This window comes from Pristiophorus japonicus, unplaced genomic scaffold, assembly GCF_044704955.1.
Source record: "Pristiophorus japonicus isolate sPriJap1 unplaced genomic scaffold, sPriJap1.hap1 HAP1_SCAFFOLD_42, whole genome shotgun sequence".
Lineage (NCBI taxonomy): Eukaryota > Metazoa > Chordata > Chondrichthyes > Pristiophoridae > Pristiophorus > Pristiophorus japonicus.
This window is the reverse complement of record NW_027254090.1, coordinates 2,301,712-2,316,785: the sequence shown is the minus strand read 5'-3', so window position 1 is coordinate 2,316,785 and position 15,074 is coordinate 2,301,712. Positions and strand designations below refer to the sequence as shown.

Genomic DNA, 15,074 nt, shown 5'->3' with positions numbered 1-15,074 from the left:
TGTCTGTGCACCTCCCCTTTTCCTAATCTGTCACCATTCAGATAATAGTCTGTCTCTCTGTTTTTACCACCAAAGTGGATAACCTCACATTTATCCACATTATATTTCATCTGCCATGCATTTCCCCACTCACCGAACCTATCCAAGTCGCTCTGCAGCCTCATAGTATCATCCTCGCAGCGCACACTGCCTCCCAACTTAGTGTCATCCGCAAAATTGGAGATACCACATTTAATCTCCTCGTCTAAATCATTAATGTACAGAGTAAACAGCTGGGGCCCCAGCACAGAACCTTGCGGCACCCCAGTAGTCACTGCCTGCCATTCTGAAAAGTCCCCATTTACTCCTACTCTTTGCTTCCTGTCTGACAACTAGTTCTCAATCCATGTCAGCACACTACCACCAATCCCATGTGCTTTAACTTTGCACATTAATCTCTTGTGTGTGACCTTGTCGAAAGCCTTCTGAAAGTCCTAATATTCATCAACTGGTTCTCCCTTGTCCACTTTACTGGAAACACCCTCAAACAATTCCAGAAGATTTGTCAAGCATGATTTCCCTTTCACAAATCCATGCTGACTTGGACCTATCATATCACCTCTTTCCAAATGCACTGCTATGACATCCTTAATAATTGATTCCATCATTTTACCCACTACCGATGTCAGGCTGACCGGTCTAAAATTCCCTGTTTTCTCTCTCCCTCCTTTTTTAAAAAGTGGGGTTACATTGGCTACCCTCCACTCCAAAGGAACTGATCCAGATTCAATGGAATGTTGGAAAATGACTGTCACTGCATCCACTATTTCCAAGGCCACCTCCTTACTACTCTGGGATGCAGTCGCATCAGGCCCTGGGGATTTATCGGCCTTCAATCCCATCAATTTCCCCAACACAATTTCCCGACTAATAAGGATTTGCCTCAGTTCTTCCTCCTTACTAGACCCTCCGACCCTTTTTATATCCGGAAGGTTGTTTGTGTCCTACTCAGTGAATACCGAACCAAAGTACTTGTTCAAATGGTCCGCCATTTCTTTGTTCCCCGTTATAACTTCCCCTGATTCTGACTGCAGGGGACCTACGTTTGTCTTTACTGACCTTTTTCTCTTTACATATCTATGGAAACTTTTGCAATCCTTCTTAATGTTCCCTGCAAGCTTCTTCTCATACTCCATTTCCCCTGCCTAATCAAACCCTTTGTCCTCTCTGCTGAGTTCTAAATTTCTCCCAGTCCCCGGGTTCGCTGCTATTTCTGGCCAATTTGTATGCCACTTCCTTGGTTTTAATACTATCCCTAATTTCCCTTGATAGCCACGGTTGAGCCACCTTCCCTTTTTTATTTTTACGCCAGACAGGAATGTACAATTGTTGTAGTTCATCCATGTAGTCTCTAAATGTCTACCATTGCCCATCCACAGTCAACCCCTTCAGGATCATTCGCCAATCTATCCTAGCCAATTCACACCTCATACCTTCAAAGTTACCCTTCTTTCAGTTCTGGACCATGGTCTCTGAATTAACTGTTTCATTCTCCATCCTAATGCAGAATTCCACCATATTATGCTCACTCTTCCCCAAGGGGCCTCGCACAACGCGATTGCTAATTAAACCTCTCTCATTACACAACACCCAGTCTAAGATGGCCTCCCCCCTGGTTGGTTCCTCGACATATTGGTCTAAAAATACATCCCTTATGCACTCCAGGAAATCCTCCTCCACCGTATTGCTGCCAGTTTGGTTAACCCAATCTATGTGCATATTAAAGTCACCCATTATAACTGCTGCACCTTTAATGCACGCACCCCGAATTTCATGTTTGATGCCCTCCCCAACATCACTACTACTGTATGCAGGTCTGTACACAACTCCCACTAACGTTTTTTGCCCTTTGGTATTCTGCAGCTCTACCCATATAGATTCCACATCATCCAAGCTAATGTCCTTCCGAACTATTGCCTTAATTTTCTCCTTAACCAGCAATGCTACCCCACCTCCTTTTACTTTTATTCTATCTTTCCTGAATGTTGATTACCCCAGGATGTTGAGTGCCCAGCCCTGATCATCCTGGAGCCACGTCTCCGTAATCCCTATCACATCATATTTGTTAACATCTATTTGCACATTTAATTCATCCAACTTATTGCGGATACTCCATGCATTAAGACACAAAGCCTTTAGGCTTGTTTTTTTAACATCCTTATGAGCAATTGTGACCATCGCTCCTTTATTCAAACTCCAGAGTGATGGTACAGCATGGAGGCTTGCTTATATATCTCGTGCTCCCAAGGGATGCTACGACCCCACCAGTAAGTGCCTGCCAACCCGAAAATGGCATGTTTATTCCTACTCTCTGTTTTCTGTCCGTTAACCAATCCTTAATCCTTGCGAGTATATAACGCCCAATCCCATGAGCCCAAAATGTATTCAATAATCTCTTGAGTGGCACCTCATCGAATTCCTTCTGTATATATAAATACACCACATCCAGTGGTTCCCCCTTATCTATCCTGCTGGTTACCTGAAAAAACACTAACAGATTTGTCAAGAACAATTTACCTTTCATAAATCCGTGTTAATTCTGCCCAATCCTGTTATTCGATCTGAAGTGCCCTGTTACTACGTGCTAAATAATAGATTTTAGCATTTTCCCTACTATTGCTGTCCAGACGACCGGTACTGCACGCGTTAGAGACAGAGTAAATCTCACTCCATCCTGTCCCAAACACTACCATGGTTGATACAGAGTAAATCTCAGTCTACGATATCCCAAGCACTCCCGGGGCAATTGCACATGGGTTAGTTACAGAGTAAAGCTCCATCTACACTGTCGCATCAAACACTCCCAGGCCAGATACAACACAGGTTAGATACAGAGTAAAGCTCCCTCTACACCGCCCCATCAAACAGTCACAGGGTAGGTAAAGCACCGGTCAGATACAGAGTAAAGCTCCCTCTAGACTGTCCCGTCAAACTCTCCCAGGGCAGGTACAGTACAGGTTAGGTCCAGCATAAATCTTCCTCTGAACAGTCCCCAACAAAATTCACAGGGCAGCTCCAGCACAGGTTAAATACAGAGTAATTTCTCCCACAACACTGTCCCATCAAACACTCAAAGGGCAGGTACAGCACAGATTAGATACACATTTTCCCACTGGACATTCCCATGGCAGGAACTGCACAGGTTAGATACAGAGTAAAGTTCCTCTACATTGTCCCATAAAACTCTCCCAGGGCAGGAACAGCATGCGTTAGATATACAGTAAAGCTCCCTCTACACTGTCCCATCAAGCACTCCCAGAGCAGGTCGTGCTTTGGTTAGATGCAGAGTAAAGCTTCCTCCACACTTTCCAAATAAACACTCCAAGGGCAAGTACAGCATAATTTAGTGAAAGGGTAACCCTCTCAAACCTCACTAAATAATTGTACAGGGCCTTGGTGAGACCACACCTGGAGTACTGTGCACATCTTTGGTCGCCTTATCTAACGAAGGATACTTGCCTTGCTTAGATATAGAGCAAAGCTCCCTCAACATTGTCCCACCAGACATTCCATGGGCAGGTACAAAACAGGCTAGATATGGAGTATATCTCCCTCCACACTGTCTCAAGCATTCTAGAGTAGATACTGCATTGGTAAGATACAGAATAAAGTTCCCTCTGCCCTGACACATAAAACACTCCCAGGGCAGATACAGAATAAATCTCCCTCTACATTGTCGCATCAAACACTCCCAAGGCAACTACAGCACGGGATAGATACAGAGTAAAGCTCCCTCTACTCTGCCGCATCAAACAATCCCAGAACAGGTACAACATGGTTTAAATATTGAGTAAATCTCCCTCTATACTGTTCCATCGGACATTGCCAGGGCAGCTACCGCATGCATTACATACAGCATAAAGCTCCCTCAACACTGTCATACCAGGCATTCCAAGGGCATGTACAACACTGGTTAGGTATGGAGTATTTCTCCCTCGAAACTATCCAAAGCATTGCAGGGTAGATACAGCATTGGTTAGATACAGAATAATGCTCCATCTACACAGTCCCATCAAACATTCCCAGGGTAAGTACAGCACGGGATAAATACAGAGTAATCTCTCCCTCTGCATTGTCCCAACAAATAATCCTAGGGCAGGTAGCACGTGTTAGATACAGAGTAAAGCTCTTTCTACACTATCCCAACAAACAATCCCAGGGCAGGTACAACACAGGGTAGATTATAATATAAGGTATAGGAGCAGGAGTAGGCACTTGGCCCCTCGAGCCTGTTCCACCATTTAATAAGATCATGGCTGATCTGATCTTGGGCTCAGCTCCACTTCCCTGCCCGCTCCCCATGACACTTTATTCCCTTATTGCTCAAAAATCTGTCGATCTCCTCCTTTAATATATTCAATGGCCCAGCCTCCACAGCTCTCTGGGGCAGACATTCCATCGATTTACAACCATTAAAGAAGAAATTCCATCTAATCTCAGTTTTACATGGGCGGCCTCTTATTCTGAGACTATGACCCCTAGTTTTAGTTTTCCCTATAGTTGCAAATATCCTCTCTGCATTCACCTTGTCGAGCCCCTTCATTATCTTATATGTTTTGATAAGATCACCTTTCATTGTTCTGAACTCCAATGGGTATAGACCCAACCTACTCAACCTATCTTAATAAATCAACACCCTCATCTCTGGCATCAACCTAGTGAACCTTCTCTGAACAGCTTCCAAAGCAAGTAGATTGTTCCTTAAATAAAGAGACCAAAACTGTATGCAGTACGCTAGGCGTGCCCTCACCAATATTCTGTACAGTTGTAGCAGGACTTACCTGCTTTTACACTTTATCCACCTTGCAATAAAGGCCAAGATTCCATTTGCTTTCCAGATTACTTGCTGTACCTGCATACTAACCTTTGGTGTTTCATGCACAAGGACCCCAAGTTGCTACTGTATTGCAGCACTTTGCAATTTTTATCCATTTAAATTATAATTTGTTTTTTATTTTTTCTGCCCCAGTGGATAACCTCACATTTTCCCACATTATACTCCATCTGCCGAATTTTTTGCCCACTCACTTAGCATGTCTGTATCCCTTTACAGATTTTTGTGTCCTCTTCACAAGTTTCGTTCCCACCCATCTTTGTATTATCAGCAATCTTTTCGAGATTGCACTCGGTCCCTTCATCCAAGTCATTAATATAGATTGAGGACTGAGCACCGACGCCTATGACAATGCTGGTGGTAGTTTGCCAATGGAGAAATGACCCCATTTATCCTGACTCAGATACAAAGTAAAGCTCCAACTACATTGTACCATCAAACACAGCCAGGGCAGGTACAGCACGCGTTCGATAGAGTTAAGCTCCCTCTACCCAGTCGCATCAAACACTCCCAGGGTACGTAGTGCATTGGTGAGATACGAAGTAAAGCTACTTCTAAGCTTTCCAAATAAACACTCCTCGGGCCGGGTACAGCTTAATTTAGATAAAGGGTAATCCTCTCAAATCTCACTCTACAATTGTACAGGGCCTTGGTGAGACCACACTTGGAGTGCTGTGCACAGTTTTGGTCACTTATCTAAGGATGGATTTTCTTGCCTTGCTTAGGTACCGAGTAAATCTTCCTCAACACTGTCCACCAGACATTCCAACGGCAGGTACAAGTCTGGTTAGATACGGTGTATATCTCCCTCCTTCAGGGGAGGGGAACCAGTGAGTGTAGAACTGAACCCAGACAGAGTCAGCACCTTCAGGGGAAGGGAACCAGTGAGTGTAGAACTGAACCCAGACAGAGTCAGCACCTTCAGGGGAAGAGAGGGGAACCAGTGAGCGGAACTGAATCCAGCCAGAGTCAGCACTGAAGGGGAGGGTAACATAAGAACATAGGAAATAGGAGCTCGAGTAGGCCACACGGCCCATCGAGCCTGCTCCGCCATTTAATAGGATCATGGCTTAATATGACTCGGGTCCATCTCCCTGCCCACTCCCCATATCCCTTTAATCCTTTATCGGTTAAGAAACTGTTAATCTCTTAAAGTTATTCAATGACCTAGCTTCCACAGCTCTCTGAGGCAGTGAATTCCACAGATTTACAATGCTCTGGGAGAAGAAAGTTTTCCTCATCTCAGTTTTAAATGGGAGGTCCCTTATTCTGAGATTATACTCCCTAGTTCTTGTCTCCCCTATCAGTGGAAACATCCTCTCTGCATCGACCATGTCAAGCTGCTTCAAAACCTTTTCCGTTTCGATAAGATCACCTCTCATTCTTCTGAATTCCAATGAGTAGAGGCCCAAGCTCCTCAAACGTTCCTCATAATTCAACACCTCATCACCGGAATCAACTTAGGAACCTTCTCTGAACTGCCTCCCAAGCCAGTATATCCTTTCATAAATGTGGAAACCAAAACTGCACGCAGTAGTCTAAGTGTGGCCACACTAATACCCTGTATGACTGTGGCATGACTTCCCTGCTTTTATACTCCATCCCTTTTGCAATAGAGGCCAAGATTCCATTGGATTTCCTGTTCACTTGCTGTACCTACATACTAAACTTTTGTTTCGTGCACAAGTACCTCCAGGTCCCACTGTACTGTAGCACTTTGCAATTTTTCTCCATTTAAATAATAACTTGCTCTTGATTTTTTGTTCTGCCAAAGTGCATGACCTAATACTTTCCCACATTTTACTCCATCTGCCAAATTTATGCCCACTCACTTAGCCTTCCTATGTCCTTTTGCAGATTTTTTGTGACCTCCTCACACATTGCTTCTCCTCCCATCTTTGTATCATCAGTGTTGTGGGAATTTTTAGAAACCCCGTTTTATGCATTCTGGCGATGTTAAAATGGTCAAATAAAGTCTGCTGATTCTGAGTCATGGGGAAAGAAGAAGTTGGACAAAGTATGGTTGTAGTGCAAACAGATGTATGCATGTTTTTTCTCTGATAAGGAGGAACCGAATGCCCTAAACGCTGAACTCAGGGTCCCATGTACTTTATTGAGAAAGGTTTTTCTTCTTCCATTGTAACCACAATGACGCACGTGCTTGTGGGTTGTGAGATTAAATATGGAACGGCCGGGCGAGTTCGGGGGCAAGAGGCTGCGGAGCTTTTAGACTGATCTCCAACTCGGCCGAGTCTCTGTATACATATAATAAACTTGTGTGTTTACCACTTGAGAAGATGGGTGTCTGAGTCATATTCTTTAACATAGTTTCTACCCCAACAATTTGGCGAAATTACACTCGGTCCTTTCTTCCAAGTCGTTCATGTAGATTGTAAATAGTTGGGGTCCCAGCAATGATCCCTGTGGCACTCCACTAGCTACTGATTTCCAACCCGAGAATGAACCATTTATCCCGACTCTCTGTTTTCTGTTAGTTAGCCAATCCTCTACCCATGCTAATATATTACCCCCAAACCAATGTTTTTTTTTTATCTTGTGTGGTAACCTTTTATGTGGCACCTTGTCAATGCCTTCTGGAAGTCCAAATACAACACATCCACTGGTTCCCCTTTATCCACCCTGTTTGTTACATTGGTGGAGCCCAGATGCTATTGGACAGGAGACGGTCGGTTGTCGGTGCGGGGCAGGAATGGGAGCCGTAAGTGGGCTGGTGAGCCTCATAAACACGTGCTTTAGGTCCCAGGCCCCAATCACAGGCCACAGGCCCTGGGATGGCCCCGTGGTGACAGGCCCGGGTCAGCGGGGTCACTGGCCGCCATCTTGGACGGTTCATGGCGCATGTGCGGCCACTTTGTTGCAGGAACCAAGACATTTAGCAAAACATCAAATGCTGATATTTGTGTGCTGGGATCCGGCCAAATATCAGCCAAAGTTCCCCATACACCTCTGCAGGGAATTCCACAGGTTAACAACTCTGAGTGAAGAAGTTTCTCCTCATCTCCTTCTTAATTGGCCTACCGCTTATCCTAAGACTATGTCCCCTAGTTCCGGACTTCCCCAACATCGGGAACAATCTACACGCATCTAACCTGTCCAGTCCCGTCAGAATCTTATACGTTTCCATGAGATACCCTCTCATCGTTCTAAACTCCAGTGAATAAAGGCCCAGTTGATCCAGTTTCTCCTCATATGACAGTCCAGGCCATCCCGGGAATCAGTCTGGTGAACCTTCCCTGCACTCCCTCAACAGCAATAACGTCCTTCCTCAGATTAGAAGACCAAAACGGAACCCAATATTCCAGGTGAGGCCTCACTAAGACCCTGTACAACTGCAGTAAGAACTCACTGCTCCTATACTCAAAGACCCGAGCTATGAAGGCGAACATACCATTTGCCTTCTTCACTGCCTGTTGCACCTGTCTGCCAACCTTCAATGACTGATGACCCATGACACGCAGGTCTCGTTGCACCTCCCCTTTTCCTAATCTGCCGTGATTCAGATAATATTCTGCCCCAGTGTTTTTGCCCCCAAAATGGATAACATCACATTTATCCACATTATTCTGCATCTGCCATGCATTTGCCTACTCACCTAACCTGTCCAAGTCACCCTACAGCCTCTTAGCTTCCTCCTCACAGCTCACACCGCCACCCAGTTTAGTGTCATCTGCAAACTTGGAGATATTACACTCAAGTCCTTCATCCAAATCATTGATTTATATTGTAATGAGCTGGGGTCCCAGCACTGAGCGCTGCGGCACTCCACGAGTCACTGCCTGCCATTCTGAAAAGGACCTGTTTATCCCGACTCTCTGCTTCCTGTCTGCCAACCAGTTCTCTATTCACGTCAGTACATTACCCCCAATACCATGTGCTTTGACTTTGCACACCAATCTCTTGTGTGGGACCTTGACAAAAGCATTCTGAAAGTCCAAATACACCATATCCACTGGTTCTCCCTTGTCCACTCTGCTAGTTACATCCTCAAAAATTCCAGAAGATTTGTCAAGCATGATTTCCCTTTCATAAATCCATGCTGACTTGGACTGATCCTGTCACTGCTTTCCAAATGCCCTGCTGTTTCATCTTTAATAATTGATTCCAACATTTTCCCCACTGCTGATGTCAGGCTAACTGGTCTATAATTACCCGTTTTCTCTCTCCCTCCTTTTTTAAAAAGTGGTGTTACATTAGCTACCCTCCAGTCCATAGGAACTGATCCCGACTCGATAGATTACTGGAAAATGACCACCAATGCATCCACTATTTCTCGGGCCACTTCCTTAAGTACTCTGGGACGCAGACTATCAGGCCCTAGTGATTTATCAGCCTTCAATCCCATCAATTTCCCGAACACAATTTCCCGCCTAAAAAGGATATCCTTCAGATCCTCCTTCTCACTCGACCCTCGGTCCCCAAGTGCATTCGGAACATTATTCGTGTCTTCCTTCATGAAGACAGAACCGAATTATTTGTTCTATTCGTCTGCCATTGCTTTGTTCCCCATTATAAATTCACCTGAATCCGACTGCAAGGGACCTACGTTTGTCTTCACTAATCTTTTTCTCTTCACATATTTACAGAAGCTTTTACGTTCCAAGCAAGATTACCCTCCGAATGAAACCCTTAGTCCTCCTCTTTTGAATTCTAAATTACTCCCAGTCCTCAGGTTTGCTGCTTTTTCTGGCCAATTTATGTGCCTCTTCCTTGGTTTTAACACTATCCTTAATTTCCCTTGTTAGCCACGGTTGAGCAAAGTTCTCCGTTCTATTTTTACTCCAGACAGGGATGTACAATTGATGAAGTTCACCCGTGTGATCTTTAAATTTTTACCATTGCCTATCCACTGTCATCTCTTTTAGTATCGTTGGCCAGTCTATTCTAGAATTGCCAATTCACACCTCAGACCGTCAAAGTTCCCTTTCCTTAAGTTCACGACCCTAGTTTCTGAATTAACAGTGACACTCTCCATCTTAATGAAGAATTCTACCATATTATGTTACATTTCCCTGAGGGGCCCCGCACAACAAGATTGCTAATTAGTCCCTTCTCATTACACATCACCCAGTATAGGATGGCCAGCTCTCTTATTGGTTCCTCAACATATTGGTCGAGAAACCCATCCCAAATACACTCCAGGAAATCCTCCTCCACCACATTACTACCATGTGGTTAACCCAATCAATATGTAGAATAAAGTCACCCATGATAACTGCTGTACCACCACTGCACACATCCCTTATTTCTTGTTTGATGCTGTCTCCAACCTTACCACTACTAAACAGTGAGATAGTCATTGCAGCAAGGGTCTGATTATTGTGAAACAACAATTCTAGAAGAACACTGACCCCGACATGATTTCAACAAGCAGCCCTTTGATCGAGAATCAAACGCACTACCGTTGAACCACGAGGTTTACACAGTAGTTAAGGGATGTTCGTCTTTATGAAGGTTCTGCAATACAAAGGACTTTAAATTCCCCGCCCATTAAAATACAGTGAGTAAAATGGGATATGGTTTAACAGTCACATGCAAAGTGTCATGTATTGATGCTTGGGGTCACTAGACACCAGGGGGCGCCACTGTCGGAGGTCATCGGGCTGTACGCGCGTTTGCGCGGGCCTTGGTTTCTAAGAGCGAGTACTATGTCACGTGGGCACTTTGGGAATAAGTAAAGTTGAACCCAGGTTTGCAGTAGAGTGAGTTTACAGTCACAAGTCTGTCGAGTCATTCTATACATTGCACAAAACACAGGACAAATGATTGAAGTATGGAGTGTCCCTGAGTTAGCATTTGTTTGATTGTGCAAAAGAAGGTGAGGGGTTAATTCATGATGCTTTCCCGTGAAAGGAAGACAAAAGGTTAAGGAAAAAACCATACGGTGACTGTCAGGTGAGCGCTGCTTGTGATACCTGGTGGGAATGGGCGGTAATTTTAAAGCACCTTGTATTGTAGAACCTTCATATAGACGAACATCTCCAGCTCACTGTGTAGGCCACGTGGCGCAACGGTAACGCGTCTGACTCCAGATCAGAAGGTTGCGTGTTCAAATCACGTCGTGGTCACTGTTCTTTTGGATATTGTTCTTCCAGAATTTATATTTCATTTGCTGTTTGTCAATAACCAGACCCTTGCTCCAAGGTCTGTCTCACTGTTTCCCCGGTGTCAGGCAGAGATTCGCCTGCCGCCCTCAATTATTTCATGTGACAGGACACAAAATTTCAAAATCAATCTGCAGGTGGCCACACACAGCAGTGAGCAGTCAGGATGGCCGAGCGGTCGAAGGTGCTGTGTTCAGTTCAAAATCTATCTTGAAGACAAGGATCCAAATCCCACTTCTGGTGTTTATTATTTTTAATCATTAAGCAGAAACAAACACCAACTTTGTTAATATTGAACAATTAATGTCAAATATTTCATTTTCTCCAATCTTCAATTGATCAATGTTCAAAATGTTTACGCTCGGTTGCGATGCCGGGAGTTTTCACGGGTTAAACGAATGTGATAACCACTACACTACTGAAACAATGCAATTGACAGAATGCGAGGAACATAACCAGAGCTTTAACCTACACAGCTGGCCGATACTTCAGGAGCTGGTTTTACGAGAATAGAATGACGGTGCTATATTTAGGAAGGCTGTGAGTGTGGTAGGAATTGATCTCGTGTTTCCCAGACTTTACACATCGGAACAGGAGCTGGCCATTTAGCAATGAGTGGTTAGGATCAGGAATGCACGGCTTGAGACTTTCTGGCCTCAGGTAAGAAGGTGGTGCTCAGGAATAAGGTGAAAGGTTGAATCTTCTGCACTGACTCTCTTTAACAAACTCCAGCACCAGGTCAGATGGAAATGTTAAGCGAGCAGCTGAACTGCTGAATCCCACTTTGAAGGAGTTGGCCGTGGTGTCAAACAAATGTGTTCCGTTTAATGATAATTATTGTTAGAATTGGAATTCAAGCTGAACACACGTGTCGAGGAGACAGTGACCTGAACACAGCACCGTCGACCGCCCGGCCATCCTGACTATTCAGCGCTGTGTGTGGCCACCTGCAGATTGATTTTGAACTTTTGTGTCCTGTCACATGAAATAAATGAGGGCAGCAGGCGTATCTCTGCCTGACACCGGGGAAACAGTGATACAGACTTGGAGCAAGGGTCTGGTTATTGACAAACAGCAAATGAAATATAAACTCTGGAAGAACAATATCCAAAAGAACAGTGACCACGACGTGATTTGAACACGCAACCTTCTGATCTGGAGTCAGACGCGCTACCATTGCGCCACGTGGCCTACACAGTGAGCTGGAGATGTTCGTCTATATGAAGGATCTGCAATACAAGGTGCTTTAAAATCCCCGCCCATTCCCACCAGGTATCAAAAGCAGCGCTCAGCTGACAGTCACCGGATGGTTTGTTCGAAAACTTTTCTCTTGCTTTCACGGGAAACCATCATTAATTAACCCCTCACCTTCTTTACAAAATCAAACAAATGCTAACTCAGAGACACTCCATACTTCAATCATTTGACCTGTGCTTTCGGGAGCAGCAGGGAAGTGGACCTGAGTCCATTATCAGATCAGCCTTGATTGTATTAAATGGTGGAGCTGGCTCGAGGGGCCGTATGGCCCACTCCTGCTCCTATTTCCCATGATCTTATGTTCTTATGCATGTTAACCCATTTTACGCACTGTATTTTAGCTTTCTGGTTGAAAGTGTTCATTGCCGATGACAGCACGAATCTGGGGCAACTTTTATCAAATTTATCAGCACCGATTATTCCTACCGTGCACACAAAATACAATCAGTAGTGAAGATAAAATCCCACCGTGTGTATTTCCAGATTCAACGCAGTAGCATTTCAAATAAAGTGAAATAATTTTACACTGAAAAGATTTGCAAGTGTTACTTGTATTTGTGTCCTTAATTAAACTTTGTGGCGTCTGTCTCCCGTTCATGCCACTGCTGAATAAGAAAGGAGTGTTTGACATTGACCAGACTGCACTGCCCCTGATATTTGTCAGCTCATCCTTTATATTCAGTGGTTTCTCGCCCTTTGATGGGCTGCAGTGCAGCGGATATCACGTTGGCCTCACACGCAAAAGGTCCCCGGTGGATCCGTTTTCTCTCACTCAAAGTTATCTATTTATTGGCGATATAAAGAGCAATTAATTAATAAGGGAGCCCTTTTGCCAGGAGAATAAATAGCAAATAAAAACAGCAAATGCTGGAAATCTCAGCAGGTCAGGCAGCATTTGCAGGGAGACAAAACTCGCCTCTGATTGTTCATCCACTGCAAGTTTAAACATAATATTTCTGCCTCGGATTGAACCAGGGACCTTTCGCGTGTAAAGCAAATGTGATAACCACTACACTACAGAAACCTCTTGTACAACAAGCCCCACAGCGAGGAGCTGACCAGTGAGCTCCCTCTGTGCTGATCGGGAATGTGTTGGCTCTCCTGAAACAACACTGTCCCACACTGAAAGTTCTCAATCCTTCTCCTCCGCTGCCCTTTACAGAAATGTCACGGATCACCCAGCCACCGTGTTCATTTCCACATTCTCACAGTGAGGCCACAGAGGCTCCTACCGTCTCCCCGCGATCAGCGAACTCACCCAGTTTACAAAATTAAACCCCAAACACGTGCCCGGCAAAGTGCAGGAGAAGCCAGATAGTCTGTAATCTCGGTCTATCACAGAAAGTATTGGTATTCACGGTGATTACAGCAATTATTAATTATCTCACATACCTCAATTATTTTTCTGCGATGAATTGATCGAGGATTGAAAGTAGCTTAGTGCGCCGGGTCTTAACACCTCGACCACCAGGGAACAGTTACGATACATGTAGATATATTTATATATATTTATATATGAACCTGAATGTCAATAGCTACCTACCTACACCTCTTGGCGCCCACAGTAGTGCGTCTAACTTTGAGTGAGAGAAACGGTTCCACAGTGACACCTGTCATGTGTTCGACATGGTTACTGCTTGTACTATTACAAGGTGTGCCACCAGAGGGCACTGCAGTGGCAGACTTGCAGCTTACCTGCACAGGTGTGCCTGGCCTAGTATAAAAGGCAGGCCACCAATAAAGTTTATCAATAAAGGACTCAGGTCACTACAGTTAAAGAACGACACATTGTGTCGTGGAGTCATTATCAGAGCATTTGAAGGTATAACAAGGGAGCCCAAAGCCTCAGAAACTGGAAATTCTAACAGAGCGTCGAAGTCATGCTGTTGATGCCTGGGACAACACATTGCTCAAAGTTGTCCACACGTGAAGGCAGAGTGTTTCTTCGACAGAAAGACTGGGCATCTTACGAAGGCATGCCGACTGAAGGGTAAAGTTGTTGTTAAAGCTATGAGTCCAGCGTTCAAAGCGCTGAGTCGAAATCCCAAGAGACTACATAGTATTGAAGACCAACAACAGGACGAGGAGATGTTAGATTTACACATCATCAGGAGCACGAGTTTAACGGACAGTGATTCGCAAAGCATCAAAATCCACATAGATGTTGCTGGATTCAAGATACCAATGGAAATTGACACGGGTGCATCCGTGAGTGTAATAAAGGAGTCACTGTACCGCGACAAATTGCGTGATTTCCAACTGGAGAAACCCAAGATAGAGCTGCGAGGCTACTCGGGCGATTAAATTCCTGTGATTGGTTATATCACTGTACCGATCGGTGAAATATAAGTATTAATTTCAGAACTTGCCTCGAATAGTAGTGAAAAGAGATAAGTCTGCCTTACAAGGAAGAAATTGATTAAGCTCACTGAAGCTGGATTGTAGTCAGATTTTCTGTGTGGAAGCGAGATTTTCATCAACGGATGAGGTTATCAAGAAGTAACCAAAGGTGTTCTGCGAAACGGACAGTCCGATCCAAGGCTTCAAGGCGAGTGTCAGGGTACAGAAGGACGCTAGATTGGTTTACTACAAACCCCGTTCCGTACCATATGCACTCAAGGAGAAGGTTCAGCATGAACTCAAAAAACTAGAAAGTGTTAACCGTAACACTGCGGAAACATCTCCACTTTCAGCTCCAGATTCACAATATTAAACCCAATGAGATCGGGAGAAAAGTTCCTCACATGTTCAGGGCAAAATAAATAATTGTCGTTCTACAAAAGAATGAACAAATTTCAGCACCAGGTCAGACGGAAATGTGA

General features: G+C 44.5%; 3 non-coding genes across 3 annotated transcripts; 1 reads left to right on the top strand and 2 right to left on the bottom strand.

Moving 5' to 3' along the window:
- The first annotated feature begins 10,887 nt into the window (after positions 1-10,887).
- trnaw-cca (transfer RNA tryptophan (anticodon CCA)) lies at positions 10,888-10,959 on the top strand. Its single transcript has one exon. It is a non-coding gene; the product is annotated as a tRNA-Trp (tRNA).
- A 1,155-nt stretch (positions 10,960-12,114) lies between these two features.
- Positions 12,115-12,186, bottom strand: trnaw-cca (transfer RNA tryptophan (anticodon CCA)). The gene has a single exon. It is a non-coding gene; the product is annotated as a tRNA-Trp (tRNA).
- Positions 12,187-13,203: 1,017 nt separating this feature from the next.
- On the bottom strand, positions 13,204-13,276 carry trnav-uac (transfer RNA valine (anticodon UAC)). The gene has a single exon. It is a non-coding gene; the product is annotated as a tRNA-Val (tRNA).
- Positions 13,277-15,074: the final 1,798 nt, after the last annotated feature.